The 23,413-nt window shown below is 47.5% G+C and overlaps 29 non-coding genes across 29 annotated transcripts; 9 read left to right on the top strand and 20 right to left on the bottom strand.

The window, feature by feature from the left end:
• Nucleotides 1-83: 83 nt before the first annotated feature.
• Nucleotides 84-246, bottom strand: LOC135000034 (U1 spliceosomal RNA). The gene has a single exon (XR_010202073.1). It is a non-coding gene; the product is annotated as a U1 spliceosomal RNA (small nuclear RNA).
• Nucleotides 247-399: 153 nt separating this feature from the next.
• On the bottom strand, nucleotides 400-563 carry LOC134999745 (U1 spliceosomal RNA). Its single transcript, XR_010201819.1, has one exon. It is a non-coding gene; the product is annotated as a U1 spliceosomal RNA (small nuclear RNA).
• Nucleotides 564-1,237: 674 nt separating this feature from the next.
• Nucleotides 1,238-1,400, bottom strand: LOC134999355 (U1 spliceosomal RNA). The gene has a single exon (XR_010201463.1). It is a non-coding gene; the product is annotated as a U1 spliceosomal RNA (small nuclear RNA).
• A 151-nt stretch (nucleotides 1,401-1,551) lies between these two features.
• Nucleotides 1,552-1,715, bottom strand: LOC134999792 (U1 spliceosomal RNA). The gene has a single exon (XR_010201864.1). It is a non-coding gene; the product is annotated as a U1 spliceosomal RNA (small nuclear RNA).
• A 674-nt stretch (nucleotides 1,716-2,389) lies between these two features.
• On the bottom strand, nucleotides 2,390-2,552 carry LOC134999354 (U1 spliceosomal RNA). Its single transcript, XR_010201462.1, has one exon. It is a non-coding gene; the product is annotated as a U1 spliceosomal RNA (small nuclear RNA).
• A 151-nt stretch (nucleotides 2,553-2,703) lies between these two features.
• LOC134999818 (U1 spliceosomal RNA) lies at nucleotides 2,704-2,867 on the bottom strand. The gene has a single exon (XR_010201889.1). It is a non-coding gene; the product is annotated as a U1 spliceosomal RNA (small nuclear RNA).
• A 655-nt stretch (nucleotides 2,868-3,522) lies between these two features.
• On the bottom strand, nucleotides 3,523-3,685 carry LOC134999900 (U1 spliceosomal RNA). The gene has a single exon (XR_010201966.1). It is a non-coding gene; the product is annotated as a U1 spliceosomal RNA (small nuclear RNA).
• Nucleotides 3,686-3,837: 152 nt separating this feature from the next.
• Nucleotides 3,838-4,000, bottom strand: LOC134999794 (U1 spliceosomal RNA). Its single transcript, XR_010201866.1, has one exon. It is a non-coding gene; the product is annotated as a U1 spliceosomal RNA (small nuclear RNA).
• A 655-nt stretch (nucleotides 4,001-4,655) lies between these two features.
• Nucleotides 4,656-4,818, bottom strand: LOC134999381 (U1 spliceosomal RNA). Its single transcript, XR_010201485.1, has one exon. It is a non-coding gene; the product is annotated as a U1 spliceosomal RNA (small nuclear RNA).
• Nucleotides 4,819-4,970: 152 nt separating this feature from the next.
• LOC134999746 (U1 spliceosomal RNA) lies at nucleotides 4,971-5,134 on the bottom strand. The gene has a single exon (XR_010201820.1). It is a non-coding gene; the product is annotated as a U1 spliceosomal RNA (small nuclear RNA).
• Nucleotides 5,135-5,808: 674 nt separating this feature from the next.
• LOC134999353 (U1 spliceosomal RNA) lies at nucleotides 5,809-5,971 on the bottom strand. Its single transcript, XR_010201461.1, has one exon. It is a non-coding gene; the product is annotated as a U1 spliceosomal RNA (small nuclear RNA).
• A 151-nt stretch (nucleotides 5,972-6,122) lies between these two features.
• LOC134999791 (U1 spliceosomal RNA) lies at nucleotides 6,123-6,286 on the bottom strand. The gene has a single exon (XR_010201863.1). It is a non-coding gene; the product is annotated as a U1 spliceosomal RNA (small nuclear RNA).
• Nucleotides 6,287-6,941: 655 nt separating this feature from the next.
• Nucleotides 6,942-7,104, bottom strand: LOC135000033 (U1 spliceosomal RNA). Its single transcript, XR_010202072.1, has one exon. It is a non-coding gene; the product is annotated as a U1 spliceosomal RNA (small nuclear RNA).
• Nucleotides 7,105-7,256: 152 nt separating this feature from the next.
• LOC134999696 (U1 spliceosomal RNA) lies at nucleotides 7,257-7,420 on the bottom strand. The gene has a single exon (XR_010201772.1). It is a non-coding gene; the product is annotated as a U1 spliceosomal RNA (small nuclear RNA).
• Nucleotides 7,421-8,094: 674 nt separating this feature from the next.
• Nucleotides 8,095-8,257, bottom strand: LOC134999352 (U1 spliceosomal RNA). The gene has a single exon (XR_010201460.1). It is a non-coding gene; the product is annotated as a U1 spliceosomal RNA (small nuclear RNA).
• Nucleotides 8,258-8,408: 151 nt separating this feature from the next.
• Nucleotides 8,409-8,572, bottom strand: LOC134999789 (U1 spliceosomal RNA). The gene has a single exon (XR_010201861.1). It is a non-coding gene; the product is annotated as a U1 spliceosomal RNA (small nuclear RNA).
• Nucleotides 8,573-9,227: 655 nt separating this feature from the next.
• Nucleotides 9,228-9,390, bottom strand: LOC134999899 (U1 spliceosomal RNA). The gene has a single exon (XR_010201965.1). It is a non-coding gene; the product is annotated as a U1 spliceosomal RNA (small nuclear RNA).
• Nucleotides 9,391-9,542: 152 nt separating this feature from the next.
• On the bottom strand, nucleotides 9,543-9,706 carry LOC134999725 (U1 spliceosomal RNA). The gene has a single exon (XR_010201800.1). It is a non-coding gene; the product is annotated as a U1 spliceosomal RNA (small nuclear RNA).
• Nucleotides 9,707-10,377: 671 nt separating this feature from the next.
• On the bottom strand, nucleotides 10,378-10,540 carry LOC134999962 (U1 spliceosomal RNA). The gene has a single exon (XR_010202025.1). It is a non-coding gene; the product is annotated as a U1 spliceosomal RNA (small nuclear RNA).
• A 152-nt stretch (nucleotides 10,541-10,692) lies between these two features.
• LOC135000001 (U1 spliceosomal RNA) lies at nucleotides 10,693-10,856 on the bottom strand. The gene has a single exon (XR_010202056.1). It is a non-coding gene; the product is annotated as a U1 spliceosomal RNA (small nuclear RNA).
• A 7,546-nt stretch (nucleotides 10,857-18,402) lies between these two features.
• Nucleotides 18,403-18,566, top strand: LOC134999656 (U1 spliceosomal RNA). The gene has a single exon (XR_010201734.1). It is a non-coding gene; the product is annotated as a U1 spliceosomal RNA (small nuclear RNA).
• A 152-nt stretch (nucleotides 18,567-18,718) lies between these two features.
• LOC134999415 (U1 spliceosomal RNA) lies at nucleotides 18,719-18,881 on the top strand. Its single transcript, XR_010201518.1, has one exon. It is a non-coding gene; the product is annotated as a U1 spliceosomal RNA (small nuclear RNA).
• Nucleotides 18,882-19,552: 671 nt separating this feature from the next.
• On the top strand, nucleotides 19,553-19,716 carry LOC134999714 (U1 spliceosomal RNA). The gene has a single exon (XR_010201790.1). It is a non-coding gene; the product is annotated as a U1 spliceosomal RNA (small nuclear RNA).
• Nucleotides 19,717-19,868: 152 nt separating this feature from the next.
• LOC134999961 (U1 spliceosomal RNA) lies at nucleotides 19,869-20,031 on the top strand. Its single transcript, XR_010202024.1, has one exon. It is a non-coding gene; the product is annotated as a U1 spliceosomal RNA (small nuclear RNA).
• Nucleotides 20,032-20,690: 659 nt separating this feature from the next.
• On the top strand, nucleotides 20,691-20,854 carry LOC134999724 (U1 spliceosomal RNA). The gene has a single exon (XR_010201799.1). It is a non-coding gene; the product is annotated as a U1 spliceosomal RNA (small nuclear RNA).
• Nucleotides 20,855-21,006: 152 nt separating this feature from the next.
• Nucleotides 21,007-21,169, top strand: LOC135000046 (U1 spliceosomal RNA). The gene has a single exon (XR_010202084.1). It is a non-coding gene; the product is annotated as a U1 spliceosomal RNA (small nuclear RNA).
• A 674-nt stretch (nucleotides 21,170-21,843) lies between these two features.
• LOC134999892 (U1 spliceosomal RNA) lies at nucleotides 21,844-22,007 on the top strand. Its single transcript, XR_010201958.1, has one exon. It is a non-coding gene; the product is annotated as a U1 spliceosomal RNA (small nuclear RNA).
• Nucleotides 22,008-22,159: 152 nt separating this feature from the next.
• On the top strand, nucleotides 22,160-22,322 carry LOC135000032 (U1 spliceosomal RNA). The gene has a single exon (XR_010202071.1). It is a non-coding gene; the product is annotated as a U1 spliceosomal RNA (small nuclear RNA).
• Nucleotides 22,323-22,977: 655 nt separating this feature from the next.
• On the top strand, nucleotides 22,978-23,141 carry LOC134999685 (U1 spliceosomal RNA). The gene has a single exon (XR_010201761.1). It is a non-coding gene; the product is annotated as a U1 spliceosomal RNA (small nuclear RNA).
• The last annotated feature ends 272 nt before the right edge of the window (nucleotides 23,142-23,413 follow it).

Genomic DNA, 23,413 nt, shown 5'->3' with positions numbered 1-23,413 from the left:
AAGGGTATAAAAGGGAGGGTCTCAAGAAAAAAGAAGTGGAAACAGACAGCAAACTAGGCTGGAGAGAGACCTGAGACAAAGAGATCTGAATTATACGAGAGCCGACCAGGGGAAACACAAATTATGCAGTCAAGTTTCCCACATTTGGGGAAATCGCAGGGGCAGCACACCCAGAGTGCAATGGGTGAGCCTTGCCCTGGAAGAAGCACCTTCATGATCATAGTATCTCACCTGGCAGGTAAGTAGGAGTTGGGCTTGAGCTGGGGAGGGTCGCTGCTCGTGCACCGCCCTGTCAACTGAACGAGATCCAACTGAACAGCACAAGGGAACTCTCGAAAGAAGAACAAGGCTAGAGGAAGATCTGAAACAAAAAGAAATCTGACTTTTACCAGAGCTGACCAGAGGAAAACACAAACACAGTCCCCCACTACCACAAATAATGCAGTCGAGTTACCCACATTTGGGGAAATCATAGGGGTCAGCATACCCAAAATGCAATGAATGAACCTCACCCTGGGAGAACAATCTTCATGACCATGGTATCTCCTATGCAAAATAAGTATGATTTGGGATAGGGCTGGGGAGGGCCGCTGCTCAGGCACATCTCTGTCAAGTAAAGGAGATTCAACTGAGGCAGCACAAGGGAACTCTCATCTGGGGACAACAACTGCAGGGAGAACACATATTTTCAGATGAACATGGGAGGGCAGAAGGCTGCCTAATACTGAAGCACCCCCAAACAACAAACCAAATGCAACAACTAGTGCAAGCATTCCGGGGGGAAGGCCTGCAGCAGATGGATTTGCATATGGTGATGTCATCCAAGCAGTGGGTCAAAGTTGGCTTCAATCCTCATCTGCATATGAAAAGAGAAAAGGGGCGTGCAGGGCATGGCGGCCTTTTGCGGCGCTTGGATGACCCCTAGTTCGCATTAAACACCTCCACCCTCCTTTGGTGTGGGGCTCATGTTGACAATGCCCCAGCCTCTGAAGCATTCAAGCTTATTTCTTACAGCAGCTTGGCACTGAAACAGCTCCAGAGCTGCTCTGTAAGGCATGTAAAAGGGTGTGGGCCCTGCAGCACTACCTGTAGTTTGCATTGTTCATTGGAAGGCACAAAGTAAGCAGACAGGAGGAGAAGTCAGGATAGTGCACAAGGGTATAAAAGGGAGGGGCTCAAGAAAAAAGAAGTGGAAACAGACAGCAAACTAGGCTGGAGAGAGACCTGAGACAAAGAGATCTGAATTATACGAGAGCTGACCAGGGGAAACACAAATTCTGCAGTCAAGTTTCCCACATTTGGGGAAATCGCAGGGGCAGCACACCCAGAGTACAATGGGTGAGCCTTGCCCTGGGAGAAGCACCTTCATGATCATAGTATCTCACCTGGCAGGTAAGTAGGAGTTGGGCTAGAGCTGGGGAGGGTCGCTGCTCGGGCACCCCCTGTCAAGTGAAGGAGATCCAACTGAGGCAGCACAAGGGAACTCTCGAAAGAAGAACAAGGCTTGAGGAAGATCTGAGACAAAGAAATCTGACTTTTACCAGAGCTGACCAGAGGAAAACACAAACACAGTCCCCCACTACAACAAATAATGCAGTCGAGTTTCCCACATTTGGGGAAATCACAGGGGTCAGCATACCCAGAATGCAATGAATGAACCTCACCCTGGGAGAACAATCTTCATGACCATGGTATCGCCTATGCAAAATAAGTATGATTTGGGATAGGGCTGGGGAGGGCCGCTGCTCAGGCACATCTCTGTCAAGTAATGGAGATTCAACTGAGGCAGCACAAGGGAACTCTCATCTGGGGACAACAACTGCAGGGAGAACACATATTTTCAGATGAACATGGGAGGGCAGAAGGCTGCCTAATACTGAAGCACCCCCAAACAACAAACCAAATGCAACAACTAGTGCAAGCATTCCGGGGGGAAGGCCTGCAGCAGATGGATTTGCATATGGTGATGTCATCCAAGCAGTGGGTCAAAGTTGGCTTCAATCCTCATCTGCATATGAAAAGAGAAAAGGGGCGTGCAGGGCATGGCGGCCTTTTGCGGCGCTTGGATGACCCCTAGTTCGCATTAAACACCTCCACCCTCCTTTGGTGTGGGGCTCATGTTGACAATGCCCCAGCCTCTGAAGCATTCAAGCTTATTTCTTACAGCAGCTTGGCACTGAAACAGCTCCAGAGCTGCTCTGTAAGGCAAGTAAAAGGGTGTGGGCCCTGCAGCACTACCTGTAGTTTGCATTGTGCATTGGAAGGTACAAAGTAAGCAGACAGGAGGAGAAGTCAGGATTGTGCACAAGGGTATAAAAGGGAGGGGCTCAAGAAAAAAGAAGTGGAAACAGACAGCAAACTAGGCTGGAGAGAGACCTGAGACAAAGAGATCTGAATTATACGAGAGCTGACCAGGGGAAACACAAATTCTGCAGTCAAGTTTCCCACATTTGGGGAAATCGCAGGGGCAGCACACCCAGAGTACAATGGGTGAGCCTTGCCCTGGGAGAAGCACCTTCATGATCATAGTATCTCACCTGGCAGGTAAGTAGGAGTTGGGCTAGAGCTGGGGAGGGTCGCTGCTCGGGCACCCCCTGTCAAGTGAAGGAGATCCAACTGAGGCAGCACAAGGGAACTCTCAAAAGAAGAACAAGGCTAGAGGAAGATCTGAGACAAAGAAATCTGACTTTTACCAGAGCTGACCAGAGGAAAACACAAACACAGTCCCCCACTACAACAAATAATGCAGACGAGTTTCCCACATTTGGGGAAATCACAGGGGTCAGCATACCCAGAATGCAATGAATGAACCTCACCCTGGGAGAACAATCTTCATGACCATGGTATCGCCTATGCAAAATAAGTATGATTTGGGATAGGGCTGGGGAGGGCCGCTGCTCAGGCACATCTCTGTCAAGTAATGGAGATTCAACTGAGGCAGCACAAGGGAACTCTCATCTGGAGACAACAACTGCAGGGAGAACACATATTTTCAGAAGAACATGGGAGGGCAGAAGGCTGCCTAATACTGAAGCACCCCCAAACAACAAACCAAATGCAACAACTAGTGCAAGCATTCCGGGGGGAAGGCCTGCAGCAGATGGATTTGCATATGGTGATGTCATCCAAGCAGTGGGTCAAAGTTGGCTTCAACCCTCATCTGCATATGAAAAGAGAAAAGGGGCGTGCAGGGCATGGCGGCCTTTTGCGGCGCTTGGATGACCCCTAGTTCGCATTAAACACCTCCACCCTCCTTTGGTGTGGGGCTCATGTTGACAATGCCCTAGCCCCTGAAGCATTCAAGCTGATTTCTTACAGCAGCTTGGCACTGTAACAGCTCCAGAGCTGCTCTGTAAGGCAAGTAAAAGGGTGTCTAGTTTGCATTGTGCATTGGAAGGCACAAAGTAAGCAGACAGGAGGAGAAGTCAGGATAGTGCACAAGGGTATAAAAGGGAGGGGCTCAAGAAAAAAGAAGTGGAAACAGACAGCAAACTAGGCTGGAGAGAGACCTGAGACAAAGAGATCTGAATTACACGAGAGCCGACCAGGGGAAACACAAATTCTGCAGTCAAGTTTCCCACATTTGGGGAAATCGCAGGGGCAGCACACCCAGAGTGCAATGGGTGAGCCTTGCCCTGGGAGAAGCACCTTCATGATCATAGTATCTCACCTGGCAGGTAAGTAGGAGTTGGGCTAGAGCTTGGGAGGGTCGCTGCTCGGGCACCCCCCTGTCAAGTGAAGGAGATCCAACTGAGGCAGCACAAGGGAACTCTCGAAAGAAGAACAAGGCTAGAGGAAGATCTGAGACAAAGAAATCTGACTTTTACCAGAGCTGACCAGAGGAAAGCACAAACACAGTCCCCCACTACCACAAATAATGCAGTCGAGTTTCCCACATTTTGGAAATCACAGGGGTCAGCATACCCAGAATGCAATGAATGAACCTCACCCTGGGAGAACAATCTTCATGACCATGGTATCGCCTATGCAAAATAAGTATGATTTGGGATAGCGCTGGGGAGGGCCGCTGCTCAGGCACATCTCTGTCAAGTATAGGAGATTCAACTGAGGCAGCACAAGGGAACTCTCATCTGGGGACAACAACTGCAGGGAGAACACATATTTTCAGATGAACATGGGAGGGCAGAAGGCTGCCTAATACTGAAGCACCCCCAAACAACAAACCAAATGCAACAACTAGTACAAGCATTCCTGGGGGAAGTTCTGCAGAAGACGGATTTGCATACGGTGATGTCATCCAAGCAGTGGGCCAAAGTTGGCTGGAACCCTCATCTGCATATGAAAAGAGAAAAGGGGCATGCAGGGCATGGCGGCCTTTTGCGGCGCTTGGATGACCCTTAGTTCGCATTAAACACCCCCACCCTCCTTCGGTGTGGGGCTCATGTTGACAATGCCCCAGCCCCTGAAGCATTCAAGCTGATTTCTTACAGCAGCTTGGCACTGTAACAGCTCCAGAGCTGCTCTGTAAGGCAAGTAAAAGGGTGTGTAGTTTGCATTGTGCATTGGAAGGCACAAAGTAAGCAGACAGGAGGAGAAGTCAGGATAGTGCACAAGGGTATAAAAGGGAGGGTCTCAAGAAAAAAGAAGTGGAAACAGACAGCAAACTAGGCTGGAGAGAGACCTGAGACAAAGAGATCTGAATTATACGAGAGCCGACCAGGGGAAACACAAATTATGCAGTCAAGTTTCCCACATTTGGGGAAATCGCAGGGGCAGCACACCCAGAGTGCAATGTGTGAGCCTTGCCCTGGAAGAAGCACCTTCATGATCATAGTATCTCACCTGGCAGGTAAGTAGGAGTTGGGCTTGAGCTGGGTAGGGTCGCTGCTCGGGCACCGCCCTGTCAACTGAAGGAGATCCAACTGAGGCAGCACAAGGGAACTCTCGAAAGAAGAACAAGGCTAGAGGAAGATCTGAAACAAAGAAATCTGACTTTTACCAGAGCTGACCAGAGGAAAACACAAACACAGTCCCCCACTACCACAAATAATGCAGTCGAGTTACCCACATTTGGGGAAATCACAGGGGTCAGCATACCCAAAATGCAATGAATGAACCTCACCCTGGGAGAACAATCTTCATGACCATGGTATCCCCTATGCAAAATAAGTATGATTTGGGATAGGGCTGGGGAGGGCCGCTGCTCAGGCACATCTCTGTCAAGTAAAGGAGATTCAACTGAGGCAGCACAAGGGAACTCTCATCTGGGGACAACAACTGCAGGGAGAACACATATTTTCAGATGAACATGGGAGGGCAGAAGGCTGCCTAATACTGAAGCACCCCCAAACAACAAACCAAATGCAACAACTAGTGCAAGCATTCCGGGGGGAAGGCCTGCAGCAGATGGATTTGCATATGGTGATGTCATCCAAGCAGTGGGTCAAAGTTGGCTTCAATCCTCATCTGCATATGAAAAGAGAAAAGGGGTGTGCAGGGCATGGCGGACTTTTGCGGCGCTTGGATGACCCCTAGTTCGCATTAAACACCTCCACCCTCCTTTGGTGTGGGGCTCATGTTGACAATGCCCCAGCCTCTGAAGCATTCAAGCTTATTTCTTACAGCAGCTTGGCACTGAAACAGCTCCAGAGCTGCTCTGTAAGGCAAGTAAAAGGGTGTGGGCCCTGCAGCACTACCTGTAGTTTGCATTGTGCATTGGAAGGCACAAAGTAAGCAGACAGGAGGAGAAGTCAGGATAGTGCACAAGGGTATAAAAGGGAGGGGCTCAAGAAAAAAGAAGTGGAAACAGACAGCAAACTAGGCTGGAGAGAGACCTGAGACAAAGAGATCTGAATTATACGAGAGCTGACCAGGGGAAACACAAATTCTGCAGTCAAGTTTCCCACATTTGGGGAAATCGCAGGGGCAGCACACCCAGAGTACAATGGGTGAGCCTTGCCCTGGGAGAAGCACCTTCATGATCATAGTATCTCACCTGGCAGGTAAGTAGGAGTTGGTCTAGAGCTGGGGAGAGTCGCTGCTCGGGCACCCCCTGTCAAGTGAAGGAGATCCAACTGAGGCAGCACAAGGGAACTCTCGAAAGAAGAACAAGGCTAGAGGAAGATCTGAGACAAAGAAATCTGACTTTTACCAGAGCTGACCAGAGGAAAACACAAACACAGTCCCCCACTACAACAAATAATGCAGTCGAGTTTCCCACATTTGGGGAAATCACAGGGGTCAGCATACCCAGAATGCAATGAATGAACCTCACCCTGGGAGAACAATCTTCATGACCATGGTATCGCCTATGCAAAATAAGTATGATTTGGGATAGGGCTGGGGAGGGCCGCTGCTCAGGCACATCTCTGTCAAGTAATGGAGATTCAACTGAGGCAGCACAAGGGAACTCTCATCTGGGGACAACAACTGCAGGGAGAACACATATTTTCAGATGAACATGGGAGGGCAGAAGGCTGCCTAATACTGAAGCACCCCCAAACAACAAACCAAATGCAACAACTAGTGCAAGCATTCCGGGGGGAAGGCCTGCAGCAGATGGATTTGCATATGGTGATGTCATCCAAGCAGTGGGTCAAAGTTGGCTTCAACCCTCATCTGCATATGAAAAGAGAAAAGGGGCGTGCAGGGCATGGCGGCCTTTTGCGGCGCTTGGATGACCCCTAGTTCGCATTAAACACCTCCACCCTCCTTTGGTGTGGGGCTCATGTTGACAATGCCCTAGCCCCTGAAGCATTCAAGCTGATTTCTTACAGCAGCTTGGCACTGTAACAGCTCCAGAGCTGCTCTGTAAGGCAAGTAAAAGGGTGTGTAGTTTGCATTGTGCATTGGAAGGCACAAAGTAAGCAGACAGGAGGAGAAGTCAGGATAGTGCACAAGGGTATAAAAGGGAGGGTCTCAAGAAAAAAGAAGTGGAAACAGACAGCAAACTAGGCTGGAGAGAGACCTGAGACAAAGAGATCTGAATTATACGAGAGCCGACCAGGGGAAACACAAATTATGCAGTCAAGTTTCCCACATTTGGGGAAATCGCAGGGGCAGCACACCCAGAGTGCAATGGGTGAGCCTTGCCCTGGAAGAAGCACCTTCATGATCATAGTATCTCACCTGGCAGGTAAGTAGGAGTTGAGCTTGAGCTGGGGAGGGTCGCTGCTCGGGCACCGCCCTGTCAACTGAAGGAGATCCAACTGAGGCAGCACAAGGGAACTCTCGAAAGAAGAACAAGGCTAGAGGAAGATCTGAAACAAAGAAATCTGACTTTTACCAGAGCTGACCAGAGGAAAACACAAACACAGTCCCCCACTACCACAAATAATGCAGTCGAGTTACCCACATTTGGGGAAATCACAGGGGTCAGCATACCCAAAATGCAATGAATGAACCTCACCCTGGGAGAACAATCTTCATGACCATGGTATCTCCTATGCAAAATAAGTATGATTTGGGATAGGGCTGGGGAGGGCCGCTGCTCAGGCACATCTCTGTCAAGTAAAGGAGATTCAACTGAGGCAGCACAAGGGAACTCTCATCTGGGGACAACAACTGCAGGGAGAACACATATTTTCAGATGAACATGGGAGGGCAGAAGGCTGCCTAATACTGAAGCACCCCCAAACAACAAACCAAATGCAACAACTAGTGCAAGCATTCCGGGGGGAAGGCCTGCAGCAGATGGATTTGCATATGGTGATGTCATCCAAGCAGTGGGTCAAAGTTGGCTTCAATCCTCATCTGCATATGAAAAGAGAAAAGGGGCGTGCAGGGCATGGCGGACTTTTGCGGCGCTTGGATGACCCCTAGTTCGCATTAAACACCTCCACCCTCCTTTGGTGTGGGGCTCATGTTGACAATGCCCCAGCCTCTGAAGCATTCAAGCTTATTTCTTACAGCAGCTTGGCACTGAAACAGCTCCAGAGCTGCTCTGTAAGGCAAGTAAAAGGGTGTGGGCCCTGCAGCACTACCTGTAGTTTGCATTGTGCATTGGAAGGCACAAAGTAAGCAGACAGGAGGAGAAGTCAGGATAGTGCACAAGGGTATAAAAGGGAGGGGCTCAAGAAAAAAGAAGTGGAAACAGACAGCAAACTAGGCTGGAGAGAGACCTGAGACAAAGAGATCTGAATTATACGAGAGCTGACCAGGGGAAACACAAATTCTGCAGTCAAGTTTCCCACATTTGGGGAAATCGCAGGGGCAGCACACCCAGAGTACAATGGGTGAGCCTTGCCCTGGGAGAAGCACCTTCATGATCATAGTATCTCACCTGGCAGGTAAGTAGGAGTTGGTCTAGAGCTGGGGAGAGTCGCTGCTCGGGCACCCCCTGTCAAGTGAAGGAGATCCAACTGAGGCAGCACAAGGGAACTCTCGAAAGAAGAACAAGGCTAGAGGAAGATCTGAGACAAAGAAATCTGACTTTTACCAGAGCTGACCAGAGGAAAACACAAACACAGTCCCCCACTACAACAAATAATGCAGTCGAGTTTCCCACATTTGGGGAAATCACAGGGGTCAGCATACCCAGAATGCAATGAATGAACCTCACCCTGGGAGAACAATCTTCATGACCATGGTATCGCCTATGCAAAATAAGTATGATTTGGGATAGGGCTGGGGAGGGCCGCTGCTCAGGCACATCTCTGTCAAGTAATAGAGATTCAACTGAGGCAGCACAAGGGAACTCTCATCTGGGGACAACAACTGCAGGGAGAACACATATTTTCAGATGAACATGGGAGGGCAGAAGGCTGCCTAATACTGAAGCACCCCCAAACAACAAACCAAATGCAACAACTAGTGCAAGCATTCCGGGGGGAAGGCCTGCAGCAGATGGATTTGCATATGGTGATGTCATCCAAGCAGTGGGTCAAAGTTGGCTTCAACCCTCATCTGCATATGAAAAGAGAAAAGGGGCGTGCAGGGCATGGCGGCCTTTTGCGGCGCTTGGATGACCCCTAGTTCGCATTAAACACCTCCACCCTCCTTTGGTGTGGGGCTCATGTTGACAATGCCCTAGCCCCTGAAGCATTCAAGCTGATTTCTTACAGCAGCTTGGCACTGTAACAGCTCCAGAGCTGCTCTGTAAGGCAAGTAAAAGGGTGTGTAGTTTGCATTGTGCATTGGAAGGCACAAAGTAAGCAGACAGGAGGAGAAGTCAGGATAGTGCACAAGGGTATAAAAGGGAGGGGCTCAAGAAAAAAGAAGTGGAAACAGACAGCAAACTAGGCTGGAGAGAGACCTGAGACAAAGAGATCTGAATTACACGAGAGCCGACCAGGGGAAACACAAATTCTGCAGTCAAGTTTCCCACATTTGGGGAAATCGCAGGGGCAGCACACCCAGAGTGCAATGGGTGAGCCTTGCCCTGGGAGAAGCACCTTCATGATCATAGTATCTCACCTGGCAGGTAAGTAGGAGTTGGGCTAGAGCTTGGGAGGGTCGCTGCTCGGGCACCCCCCTGTCAAGTGAAGGAGATCCAACTGAGGCAGCACAAGGGAACTCTCGAAAGAAGAACAAGGCTAGAGGAAGATCTGAGACAAAGAAATCTGACTTTTACCAGAGCTGACCAGAGGAAAACACAAACACAGTCCCCCACTACAACAAATAATGCAGTCGAGTTTCCCACATTTGGGGAAATCACAGGGGTCAGCATACCCAGAATGCAATGAATGAACCTCACCCTGGGAGAACAATCTTCATGACCATGGTATCTCCTATGCAAAATAAGTATGATTTGGGATAGGGCTGGGGAGGGCCGCTGCTCAGGCACATCTCTGTCAAGTAAAGGAGATTCAACTGAGGCAGCACAAGGGAACTCTCATCTGGGGACAACAACTGCAGGGAGAACACATATTTTCAGATGAACATGGGAGGGCAGAAGGCTGCCTAATACTGAAGCACCCCCAAACAACAAACCAAATGCAACAACTAGTGCAAGCATTCCTGGGGGAAGGCCTGCAGCAGATGGATTTGCATATGGTGATGTCATCCAAGCAGTGGGTCAAAGTTGGCTTCAACCCTCGTCTGCATATGAAAAGAGAAAAGGGGCGTGCAGGGCATGGCGGCCTTTTGCGGCGCTTGGATGACCCCTAGTTCGCATTAAACACCTCCACCCTCCTTCGGTGTGGGGCTCATGTTGGCTATGCCCCAGCCCCTGAAGCATACAAGCTGATTTCTTGCAGCAGCTGGGCACTGTAACAGCTCTAGAGCTGCTCTGTACGGCAAGTAAAAGGGTGTGGGCCCTGCAGCACTACCTGTAGTTTGCATTGTGCATTGGAAGGCACAAAGTAAGCAGACGGGAGAAGTAAGGATAGTGCGCAAGGGCATAGAAGGGAGCGGCTCAAGAAAAGAGAAGTGGAAATAGACAGCAAACTAGGCTGGAGAGAGACCTGAGACAAAGAGATCTGAATTATACGAGAGCCGACCAGGGGAAACACAAATTATGCAGTCAAGTTTCCCACATTTGGGGAAATCGCAGGAGCAGCACACCCAGAGTGCAATGGGTGAGCCTTGCCCTGGGAGAAGCACCTTCATGATCATAGTATCTCACCTGGCAGGTAAGTAGGAGTTGGGCTAGAGCTGGGGAGGGTCGCTGCTCGGGTACCCCCCTGTCAAGTGAAGGAGATCCAACTGAGGCAGCACAAGGGAATTCTCGAAAGAAGAACAAGGCTAGAGGAAGATCTGAGACAAAGAAATCTGACTTTTACCAGAGCTGACCAGAGGAAAGCACAAACACAGTCCCCCACTACCACAAATAATGCAGTCGAGTTTCCCACATTTGGGGAAATCACAGGGGTCAGCATACCCAGAATGCAATGAATGAACCTCACCCTGGGAGAACAATCTTCATGACCATGGTATCTCCTATGCAAAATAAGTATGATTTGGGATAGGGCTGGGGAGGGCCGCTGCTCAGGCACATCTCTGTCAAGTAAAGGACAGATGGTCTGCCAGATTACATAATGCATACCAGAGCCATAACTAGACTTTTTGGTGCCCTGTGACAGATAATTATATGCCCCCCCCCTCCCCATTTTTGCAATATGGACAAAAGGTGCATGCCTTCTGGGGAAGGGGCATAACAAGATTGGTCTCAGAGAAAGCACATGAGATATGAAGATATATCTAGTATACTTGGCACTCAATGGTTTGTGGTATTGCCGGGGTGCCCTCCTTAAATGCATATACAGTCACACATGGCATGTTTGTGCAAATGGCATATCAGCAGTCAGCACTAACTGGTGACATGCCATTTGTACAAGTAAGCCATGTGTGACTAATATATAAACATGCTTTATTAAATAACACCTCAAACTATCATACCCAGGATTCAAACCTATAACCTGTTGAATTCTAATCAAACACCCTACCCATTGAGCTACTTGATCCTGCATCTATTCTAACCTCCAAAAACAGATTCAGTTGCATTTTCCAGCGTGTTTTGTTTGCGCCTTTGCAAATGTCTTACATCGACAAACTTATTTAGTACTATTTTGCAAATAGGGTTAGATTGTCGCAACATTGTGTTCCCTAATTGCTTGATTTTTTAAATGCAACAATTGATAAAGACACCTGATAATTGCTCTGTGGAGTCTTATTTTGTGTTTTGTGTTTAGTCTTTAGATCTGAATTTGAATGTACTTGTGAACTAACTTAATTTCCTACTTCTAAATTCATTCCTAAATTCACTACTTACATGAATCCTGTAGTTGGGCATTTTGGGACTTCGATTGTGGGCATTGTTTTGTGTCCAGACCAGCAGCAGGTGGTGTGCATTTGCTGGAAAGGCATCGAAGACCTCCGATATGCTGCATCTCCTGATGTGTGTCTCCCTCAAGTGGCTGTCAGCAAATGCCTGCTAGACATGCATCATAGAACAGGCATGCTAAAACATGGGTCTTCAACCTGCGACCCTCCAGCTGCTGTGGAACTACACATCCCAGCATGCCCTGCCTCAGTTTTAGCATACCTTAATAGCAAAACTGTGGCAGGGCATGCTGGGATGTGTAGTTTCACAGCAGCTGGAGGGCCACAGGATGAAGACCCATGTGCTAGAGACAAGCCAGCTAGAGCTGGGTGGTTGGGTGGGTGGTGTGTCGGAGGTGGAGCACATGCAAATGATTGTGTATCATCCAGCTAATGAGAGAGAAAACTCATGCAGGAGTGTGCCTGCTTGTCAGTGGGTTATGCACCTTGCCAGACGTTAAATCTACATAGAGCAGCTGGAGGGGACAAGAGCAGGTTTGCAAAATATAGATAGAAGAGCATATATGCTGGCGCATTCTCCATGATTGTGTCAGCTTATGTTTTGGTGCACTGCACTTTCCTCCACTAAGTTTTAGCCATTTTTGTTAAGCTCAAGTGTAGTTGCTTCTCGGCCTTTTGGCTGTGATCTTGTATCGTGGTTGAAGGGTCTGCTGGAGGGAGGGATTGTTTTCTTCATTGGCGAAAGACCAAAGATATTCCAGGATGGAAGGCTTGGGAACACTATCTGTTTTTCAGTTGTGGAAGAGCACAGAGGTCGGATTGGACTACATTCTATAGTAAAGGATATCTTTCTATTTATTGACCCTCCCCTTATATGTGTCTGTGTTACAATAAAGCTTCGGTTTTGTGAATCCCTCACCCTCTTACACTCCACACCCATAGCCTTATTAACTGTTGTATTATTGTATAGTTTAAATGTATAGTGCAGTTCATGATTTATAGTGTAGGCTGGCCTGTGCTGTAGTTCTTGAACTGTACTATACCGTCAGCATTTGTATTGTATTTTGGCTGTGCTGCAACACTGTATTTATGTGTGTAATGTTTATGTATGTTTTTTTTTTTTTATGTCAATAAAGACTGCTTTTTCAAGCCAATATCTGAAAACAATCAATGTTTATCTTTGATGGCAATAAAAGTGGTATGATATTTGATGCTTTTGAAATCCAATATCTGATATGTCCCCTATCTGGGAACCATATATTAAATGGCTTTTCAGAAAAGGGAGATGGGAGAAGAGCTTTCAGTACTTGTAGGACCGATGCACATAAAGAAGCAAAAAAACATACATAAACATTACACACATAAGTACCGCGTTGCGGCACAGCCAAAACACAATAGAAATGCTGACGGTATAGTACAGTTCAAGAACTACAGCACAGGCCAGCCTACACTATAAATCATGAACTGCACTATACATTTAAACTGTACAATAATACAACAGTTAATAAGGCTATGGGTGTGGAGTGTAAGAGGGTGAGGGAATCACAAGCCCGAAGCTTTATTGAAAGACTGACACATATAAGGGGAGGATTAATAAATAGAAAGACATCCTTTACTATAGAATGTAGTCCAATCCGGTCTTTCAACTCTTCCACAATTGAAAAACGGATAGTGTTCCCAAGCCTTCCATCCTGGAATATCTTTGGTCTTTCGCCAATGAAGAAAGCAATCCCTCCCTCCAGCAGACCCTTCAACCACAATACAAGATCACAGCCAAAAGGCCGAGAAGCAACTACACTTGAGCTTAACAAAAATGGCTAAAACTTAGTGGAGGAAAGTGCAGTGCACCAAAACATAAGCTGACACAATCATGGAGAATGCGCCAGCATATATGCTCTTCTATCTATATTTTGCAAACCTGCTCTTGTCCCCTCCAGCTGCTCTATGTAGATTTAACGTCTGGCAAGGTGCATAACCCACTGACAAGCAGGCACACTCCTGCATGAGTTTTCTCTCTCACTAGCTGGATGATACACAATCATTTGCATGTGCTCCACCTCCGACACACCACCCACCCAACCACCCAGTCACCAGAGCCACCCACAAACCAACTGGCTCCGTGATTTAATTTGCACAGTGTAGTCATCCAGGCAGCATGTCCTTCTCAATGGAAGGATCTCTGGTTCCATGGAATCTTCCGCATTGGAATGCTGCGGAACAAAAAGGATTTAAATATTCAGCTTGCTAGCATTCAATGTACCTGTGGCTTGGCTCTAGCACATGGGTCTTCATCCTGTGGCCCTCCAGCTGCTGTGAAACTACACATCCCAGCATGCCCAGCCACAGTTTTGCTATTAAGGTATGCTAAAACTGAGGCAGGGCATGCTGGGATGTGTAGTTCCACAGCAGCTGGAGGGTCGCAGGTTGAAGACCCATGTTTTAGCATGCCTGTTCTATGATGCATGTTCCGTGATGTCACAATCAGCTTGGAATGGGGTGTCTAGCAGGCATTTGCTGACAGCCACTTGAGGGAGACACACATCAGGAGATGCAGCATATCGGAGGTCTTCGATGCCTTTCCAGCAAATGCACACCACCTGCTGCTGGTCTGGACACAAAACAATGCCCACAATCGAAGTCCCAAAATGCCCAACTACAGGATTCATGTAAGTAGTGAATTTAGGAATGAATTTAGAAGTAGGAAATTAAGTTAGTTCACAAGTACATTCAAATTCAGATCTAAAGTCTAGGTAGGCCTCACGTCCTGGCAGCCGCCAGCATTTAAAAATGCCTTGACTAGAGGTACGGAATTAAATGTAGATAAGAAGTAGACACAAAATAAGACTCCGCAGAGCAGTTATCAGGTGTTTTTATCAATTGTTGCATTTAAAAAATCAAGCAATTAGGGAACACAATGTTGCAACAATGTAACCCTATTTGCAAAATAGTACTAAATAAGTTTGTCGATGTAAGACATTTGCAAAGGCGCATCCAAAACACGCTGGAAAATGCAACTGAATCTGTTTTTGGAGGCTAGAATAGGAAATGTGCATCGGTCCTACAAGTACTGAAAGCTCTTCTCCCATCTCCCTTTTCTGAAAAGCCATTTAATATATGGTTCCCAGATAGGGGACATATCAGATATTGCCTTTCAAAAGCAGCAAATATCATACCACTTCTATTGCCATCAAAGATAAACATTGATTGTTTTCAGATATTGGATTGAAAAAGCAGTCTTTATTGACATAAAGAAGCAAAAAAAAACATACATAAACATTACACACATAAGTACTGTGTTGCAGCACAGCCAAAACACAATACAAATGCTGTCGGTATAGTACAGTTCAAGAACTACAGCACAGGCCAGCCTACACTATAAATCATGAACTGCACTATACATTTAAACAATACAATAGTTAATAAGGCTATGGGTGTGGAGTGTAAGAGGGTGACGGAATCACAAGCCCAAAGCTTTATTGAAAGACAGACACATATAAAGGGAGGATTAATAAATACAAAGATACCCTTTACTATAGAATGTAGTCCAATCCGGTCTTTCAACTCTTCCACAACTGAAAAACAGATAGTGTTCCCAAGCCTTCCATCCTGGAATATCTTCAGTCTCTCGCCAATGAAGAAAACAATCCCTCCAGCAGACTCTTCAACCACGATACAATATCACAGCCAAAAGAGCGAGAAGCAACTACACTTGCGTTTAAACAAAATGGCTAAAACTTAGTGGAGGAAAGTGCAGTGCACCAAAACATAAGCTGACACAATCATGGAGAATGCGCCAGCATATATGCTCTTCTGTCTATATTTTCCAAACCTGCTCTTGTCCCCTCCAGTTGCTCCATGTAGATTTGACGTCTGGCAAGGTGCATAACTCACTGACAAGCAGGCACACTCCTGCATTAGTTTTCTCTCTCACTAGCTGGATGATACACATTCATTTGCATGTGCTCCACCTCCGACATACCGCCCACCCAACCACCCAGTCACCAGAGCCACCCACAAGCCAACTAGCTCCGTGATTTAATTTGCACAGTGCAGTCATCCAGGCAGCATGTCCTTCTCAATGGAATAATCTCTGGTTCCATGGAATCTTCCGCATTGGAATGCTGCGGAACAAAAAGGATTTAAACATTCAGCTTGCTAGCATTCAATGTACAAGAGGTTTGGTTCTAGCACATGGGTCTTCATCCTGTGGCCCTCCAGCTGCTGTGAAACTACACATCCCAGCATGCCCTGCCACAGTTTTGCTATTAAGGTATGCTAAAACTGAGGCAGGGCATGCTGGGATATGTAGTTCCACAGCAGCTGGAGGGTCGCAGGTTGAAGACCCATGTTCTAGCATGCCTGTTCTATGATGCATGTTCCGTGATGTCACAATCAGCTTGGAATGGGGTGTCTAGCATGCATTTGCTGACAGCCACTTGAGGCAGACACACATCAGGAGATGCAGCATATCGGAGGTCTTCGATGCCTTTCCAGCAAATGCACACCACCAGCTGCTGGTCTGGACACAAAACAATGCCCACAATTGAAGGCTCAAAATGCCCAACTACAGGATTAATGTAAGTAGTGAATTTAGGAATGAATTTAGAAGTAGGAAATTAAGTTAGTTCACAAGTACATTCAAATTCAGATCTAAAGACTAGGTAGGCCTCACGTCCTGGCAGCGCCCAGCATTTAAAAATGCCTTGATTAGAGGTAGGGAATTAAATGTAGATAAGAAGTAGACACAAAATAAGACTCCACAGAGCAATTATCAGGTGTCTTTATCAATTTTTGCATTTAAAAATTCAAGCAATTAGGGAACACAATGTTGCGACAATGTAACCCTATTTGCAAAATAGTACTAAATAAGTTTGTCGATGTAAGACATTTGCAAAGGCGCAAACAAAACACGCTGGAAAATGCAACTGAATCTGTTTTTGGAGGTTAGAATAGATGCAGGATCAAGTAGCTCAATGGGTAGGGTGTTTGATTAGAATTCAACAGGTTATAGGTTTGAATCCTGGGTATGATAGTTTGAGGTGTATGTTTGTATATATTAGTCACACATGGCTTACTTGTACAAATGGCATGTCACCAGTTAGTGCTGACTGCTGATATGCCATTTACACAAACATGCCATGTGTGACTGTATATGCATTTAAGGAGGGCACCCCGGCAATACCACAAACCATTGAGTGTCAAGTATACTAGATATATCTTCATATCTCATGTGCTTTCTCTGAGACCAATCTTGTTATGCCCCTTCCCCACAAGGCATGCACCTTTTGTCCATATTGAAAAAATGGGGAGGGAGGGGAGGGAGGGCATATAATTCTCTGTCACAGGGAACCAAAAAGTCTAGTTATGGCTCTGGTATGCATTATGTAATCTGGCAGACCATCTCTCCAACACTGGCTGGTTGGAATAGAAATCCGGTTATCTATGTGAGCAAATGACCATCAACGATTAACTCTCAAACACTAAAAAATGGACAAAAATGGTCCCCTAAACAAATTGGTTAAATTTTGGGTTTAACCAATTTGTGTAATGACCATTTTTGACCACTTTTCTAGTGTTTGGGAGCAAATGGCTAATTGACATTTGCTCCAATACATTACCAGATTTTCATTCCATCCATCCAGACTGGATAGATAGCCTGACAGATAATTGTGTAGTGTACGCCCAGGATAACTGTCAGTCATGCTTTATTTTATGACGGCACATAAATGGGTGGGCAGATCCAGGGCAAGCACTGCCCACTCATGCATAGTTGTCAACTGATGTGAAGTTCCAGGGGGCAATCTCAGTTATAAAGAGAAGTATCTGGAAATTGTCCCTAGTTAAAAAAAAAAATTTGATCAACTCCATTTATTTAGTATGATATCCCAGGTGATAGGATGCCAGCAGTCAGAACAACATACTTTATTAAATAACACATCTCAAACTACCATACCCAGGATTCAAACCTATAACCTGTTGAATTCTAATCAAACACCCTACCTATTGAGCTATTTGATCCTGCATAAAAATTGTGAACATTATATGAAGCTATTGGTACTTTGCAAAAAAAAAAGAATCAGCATTACAACGCAGCAGATCCATGCAGTTTGCAGCCACACACTACATGTATCTGCTCAGCCACAATGCTGATTATTTCTTCACAAAGTGCAAGGTGAGCTCCAAACAGAATTCTCTAGCTTAGAATTATACCTTTCTTTGCCAAACCTAGAAGTCGGGCCCCCCACCCTGGGATCCCCCAGAGGGAGGCCTGCACCGTCATGCGGCAGGCTTGTCCGTTTTGGAAGCAGGCTGATGGGCAGCCCAGGATTGCTTCAGTCTGGGCTTGGCAGGTCTGGAAACATGAGCTTGCTTTGGGTATGCCTGACCTTGGGTACGCTTTACCTGGAAGATGAAAGGGCCAAGAAAAGTACTTTTAGCCTTCTGCGTGGTAGGAGTCATACTAGGTAGGCAAGCTGTTTTAGCAGTAGCCAGATCAGCTACAATCTTATTGAGGTCTTCTCCAAAAGGAGATTCAACTGAGGCAGCACAAGGGAACTCTCATCTGGGGACAACAACTGCAGGGAGAACACATATTTTCAGATGAACATGGTAGGGCAGAAGGCTGCCTAATACTGAAGCACCCCCAAACAACAAATCAAATGCAACTTACTTGACAGAGATGTGCCTGAGCAACGGCCCTCCCCAGCCCTATCCCAAATCATACTTATTTTGCATAGGAGATACCATGGTCATGAAGATTGTTCTCCCAGGGTTAGGTTCATTCATTGCATTCTGGGTATGCTGACCCCTGTGATTTCCCCAAATGTGGGAAACTCGACTGCATTATTTGTGGTAGTGGGGGACTGTGTTTGTGCTTTCCTCTGGTCAGCTCTGGTAAAAGTCATATTTCTTTGTCTCAGATCTTCCTCTAGCCTTGTTCTTCTTTCGAGAGTTCCCTTGTGCTGCCTCAGTTGGATCTCCTTCACTTGACAGGGGGGTGCCCGAGCAGCGACCCTCCCAAGCTCTAGCCCAACTCCTACTTACCAGCCAGGTGAGATACTATGATCATGAAGTTGCTTCTCCCAGGGCAAGGCTCACCCATTGCACTCTGGGTGTGCTGCCCCTGCGATTTCCCCAAATGTGGGAAACTTGACTGCATAATTTGAGTGTTCCCTGGTCGGCTCTCATGTAATTCAGATCTCTTTGTCTCAGGTCTCTCTCCAGCCTAGTTTGCTGTCTGTTTCCACTTCTCTTTTCTTGAGCCGCTCCCTTCTATGCCCTTGCGCACTATCCTTACTTCTCCCGTCTGCTTACTTTGTGCCTTCCAATGCACAATGCAAACTACAGGTAGTGCTGCAGGGCCCACACCCTTTTACTTGCCGTACAGAGCAGCTCTGGAGCTGTTACAGAGCCCAGCTACTGCAAGAAATCAGCTTGAATGCTTCGGGGGCTGAGGCATAGCCAACATGAGCCCCACACCGAAGGAGGGTGGAGGTGTTTAATGCGAACTAGGGGTCATCCAAGCGCCGCAAAAGGCCGCCATGCCCTGCACGCCCCTTTTCTCTTTTCACATGCAGACGAGGGTTGAAGCCAACTTTGACCCACTGCTTGGATGACATCAACATATGCAAATCCATCTGCTGCAGGCCTTCCCCCAGGAATGCTTGCACTAGTTGTTGCATTTGGTTTGTTGTTTGGGGGTGCTTCAGTATTAGGCAGCCTTCTGCCCTCCCATGTTCATCTGAAAATATGTGTTCTCCCTGCAGTTGTTGTCCCCAGATTAGAGTTCCCTTGTGCTGCCTCAGTTGAATCTCCTTTACTTGACAGAGATGTGCCTGAGCAGCGGCCCTCCCCAGCCCTATCCCAAATCATACTTATTTTGCATAGGCGATACCATGGTCATGAAGATTGTTTTCCCAGGGTGAGGTTCATTCATTGCATTCTGGGTATGCTGACCCCTGTGATTTCCCCAAATGTGGGAAACTCGACTGCATTATTTGTGGTAGTGGGGGACTGTGTTTGTGCTTTCCTCTGGTCAGCTCTGGTAAAAGTCAGATTTCTTTGTCTCAGATCTTCCTCTAGCCTTGTTCTTCTTTCGAGAGTTCCCTTGTGCTGCCTCAGTTGGATCTCCTTCACTTGACAGGGGGGTACCCGAGCAGCGACCCTCCCCAGCTCTAGCCCAAATCCTACTTACCTGCCAGGTGAGATACTATGATCATGAAGGTGCTTCTCCCAGGGCAAGGCTCACCCATTGCACTCTGGGTGTGCTGCTCCTGCGATTTCCCCAAATGTGGGAAACTTGACTGCATAATTTGTGTTTCCCCTGGTCGGCTCTCGTATAATTCAGATCTCTTTGTCTCAGGTCTCTCTCCAGCTTAGTTTGCTGTCTGTTTCCACTTCTCTTTTCTTGAGCTGCTCCCTTCTATGCCCTTGCGCACTATCCTGACTTCTCCCGTCTGCTTACTTTGTGCCTTCCAAACTACAGGTAGTGCTGCAGGGCCCACACCCTTTTACTTGCCGTACAGAGCAGCTCTAGAGCTGTTACAGTGCCCAGCTGCTGCAAGAAATCAGCTTGTATGCTTCAGGGGCAGTGGCATAGCCAACATGAGCCCCACACCGAAGGAGGGTGGAGGTGTTTAATGCGAACTAGGGGTCATCCAAGCGCCGCAAAAGGCCGCCATGCCCTGCACGCCCCTTTTCTCTTTTCATATGCAGACGAGGGTTGAAGCCAACTTTGACCCACTGCTTGGATGACATCACCATATGCAAATCCATCTGCTGCAGACCTTCCCCCAGGAATGCTTGCACTAGTTGTTGCATTTGGTTTGTTGTTTGGGGGTGCTTCAGTATTAGGCAGCCTTCTGCCCTCCCATGTTCATCTGAAAATATGTGTTCTCCCTGCAGTTGTTGTCCCCAGATGAGAGTTCCCTTGTGCTGCCTCAGTTGAATCTCCTTTACTTGACAGAGATGTGCCTGAGCAGCGGCCCTCCCCAGCCCTATCCCAAATCATACTTATTTTGCATAGGAGATACCATGGTCATGAAGATTGTTCTCCCAGGGTGAGGTTCATTCATTGCATTCTGGGTATGCTGACCCCTGTGATTTCCCCAAATGTGGGAAACTCGACTGCATTATTTGTTGTAGTGGGGGACTGTGTTTGTGTTTTCCTCTGGTCAGCTCTGGTAAAAGTCAGATTTCTTTGTCTCAGATCTTCCTCTAGCCTTGTTCTTCTTTCGAGAGTTCCCTTGTGCTGCCTCAGTTGGATCTCCTTCACTTGACAGGGGGGTGCCCGAGCAGCGACCCTCCCCAGCTCTAGCCCAACTCCTACTTACCTGCCAGGTGAGATACTATGATCATGAAGGTGCTTCTCCCAGGGCAAGGCTCACCCATTGCACTCTGGGTGTGCTGCCCCTGCGATTTCCCCAAATGTGGGAAACTTGACTGCAGAATTTGTGTTTCCCCTGGTCGGCTCTCGTATAATTCAGATCTCTTTGTCTCAGGTCTCTCTACAGCCTAGTTTGCTGTCTGTTTCCACTTCTCTTTTCTTGAGCCCCTCCCTTTTATACCCTTGTGCACTATCCTGACTTCTCCTCCTGTCTGCTTACTTTGTGCCTTCCAATGCACAATGCAAACTACAGGTAGTGCTGCAGGGCCCACACCCTTTTACTTGCCTTACAGAGCAGCTCTGGAGCTGTTACAGTGCCAAGCTGCTGCAAGAAATCAGCTTGAATGCTTCAGGGGCTGGGGCATGGCCAACATGAGACCCACACCGAAGGAGGGTGGGGGTGTTTCATGCAAACTAAGGGTCATCCAAGCACCGCAAAAGGCCGCCATGCCCTGCACGCCCCTTTTCTCTTTTCATATGCAGACGAGGGTTGAAGCCAACTTTGACCCACTGCTTGGATGACATCACCATATGCAAATCCATCTGCGGCAGGCCTTCCCCCAGGAATGCTTGCACTAGTTGTTGCATTTGGTTTGTTGTTTGGGGGTGCTTCAGTATTAGGCAGCCTTCTGCCCTCCCATGTTCATCTGAAAATATGTGTTCTCCCTGCAGTTGTTGTCCCCAGATGAGAGTTCCCTTGTGCTGCCTCAGTTGAATCTCCTTTACTTGACAGAGATGTGCCTGAGCAGCGGCCCTCCCCAGCCCTATCCCAAATCATACTTATTTTGCATATGAGATACCATGGTCATGAAGATTATTCTCCCAGGGTGAGCTTCATTCATTGCATTCTGGGTATGCTGACCCCTGTGATTTCCCCAAATGTGGGTAACTCGACTGCATTATTTGTGGTAGTGGGGGACTGTGTTTGTGTTTTCCTCTGGTCAGCTCTGGTAAAAGTCAGATTTCTTTGTTTCAGATCTTCCTCTAGCCTTGTTCTTCTTTCGAGAGTTCCCTTGTGCTGCCTCAGTTGGATCTCCTTCACTTGACAGGGGGGTGCCCGAGCAGCGACCCTCCCCAGCTCAAGCCCAACTCCTACTTACCTGCCAGGTGAGATACTATGATCATGAAGGTGCTTCTTCCAGGGCAAGGCTCACCCATTGCACTCTGGGTGTGCTGCCCCTGCGATTTCCCCAAATGTGGGAAACTTGACTGCATAATTTGTGTTTCCCCTGGTCGGCTCTCGTATAATTCAGATCTCTTTGTCTCAGGTCTCTCTCCAGCCTAGTTTGCTGTCTGTTTCCACTTCTTTTTTCTTGAGCCCCTCCCTTTTATACCCTTGTGCACTATCCTGACTTCTCCTCCTGTCTGCTTACTTTGTGCCTTCCAATGCACAATGCAAACTACACACCCTTTTACTTGCCTTACAGAGCAGCTCTGGAGCTGTTACAGTGCCAAGCTGCTGTAAGAAATCAGCTTGAATGCTTCAGGGGCTGGGGCATTGTCAACATGAGCCCCACACCGAAGGAGGGTGGGGGTGTTTAATGCGAACTAAGGGTCATCCAAGCGCCGCAAAAGGCCGCCATGCCCTGCATACCCCTTTTCTCTTTTCATATGCAGATGAGGGTTCCAGCCAACTTTGGCCCACTGCTTGGATGACATCACCGTATGCAAATCCGTCTTCTGCAGAACTTCCCCCAGGAATGCTTGTACTAGTTGTTGCATTTGGTTTGTTGTTTGGGGGTGCTTCAGTATTAGGCAGCCTTCTGCCCTCCCATGTTCATCTGAAAATATGTGTTCTCCCTGCAGTTGTTGTCCCCAGATGAGAGTTCCCTTGAGCTGCCTCAGTTGAATCTCCTTTACTTGACAGAGATGTGCCTGAGCAGCGGCCCTCCCCAGCCCTATCCCAAATCATACTTATTTTGCATAGGCGATACCATGGTCATGAAGATTGTTCTCCCAGGGTGAGGTTCATTCATTGCATTCTGGGTATGCTGACCCCTGTGATTTCCCCAAATGTGGGAAACTCGACTGCATTATTTGTGGTAGTGGGGGACTGTGTTTGTGCTTTCCTCTGGTCAGCTCTGGTAAAAGTCAGATTTATTTGTCTCAGATCTTCCTCTAGCCTTGTTCTTCTTTCGAGAGTTCCCTTGTGCTGCCTCAGTTGGATCTCCTTCACTTGACAGGGGGTGCCCGAGCAGCAATCCTCCACAGCTCTGGCCCAACTCCTACTTACCTGCCAGGTGAGATACTATGATCTTCACTGTTAGGGCAATCAGGATGTGGAATTCCCTGCCAGGGAAGGTGGTAATGGCGGACTCTGTAATTGGATTTAAAAAAGGAATGGAT

Source organism: Pseudophryne corroboree, unplaced genomic scaffold (genome assembly GCF_028390025.1).
Source record: "Pseudophryne corroboree isolate aPseCor3 unplaced genomic scaffold, aPseCor3.hap2 scaffold_150, whole genome shotgun sequence".
NCBI lineage: Eukaryota > Metazoa > Chordata > Amphibia > Anura > Myobatrachidae > Pseudophryne > Pseudophryne corroboree.
The sequence above is the reverse complement of the archived record's forward strand: the minus strand, read 5'-3'. Positions and strand labels throughout refer to the sequence as shown.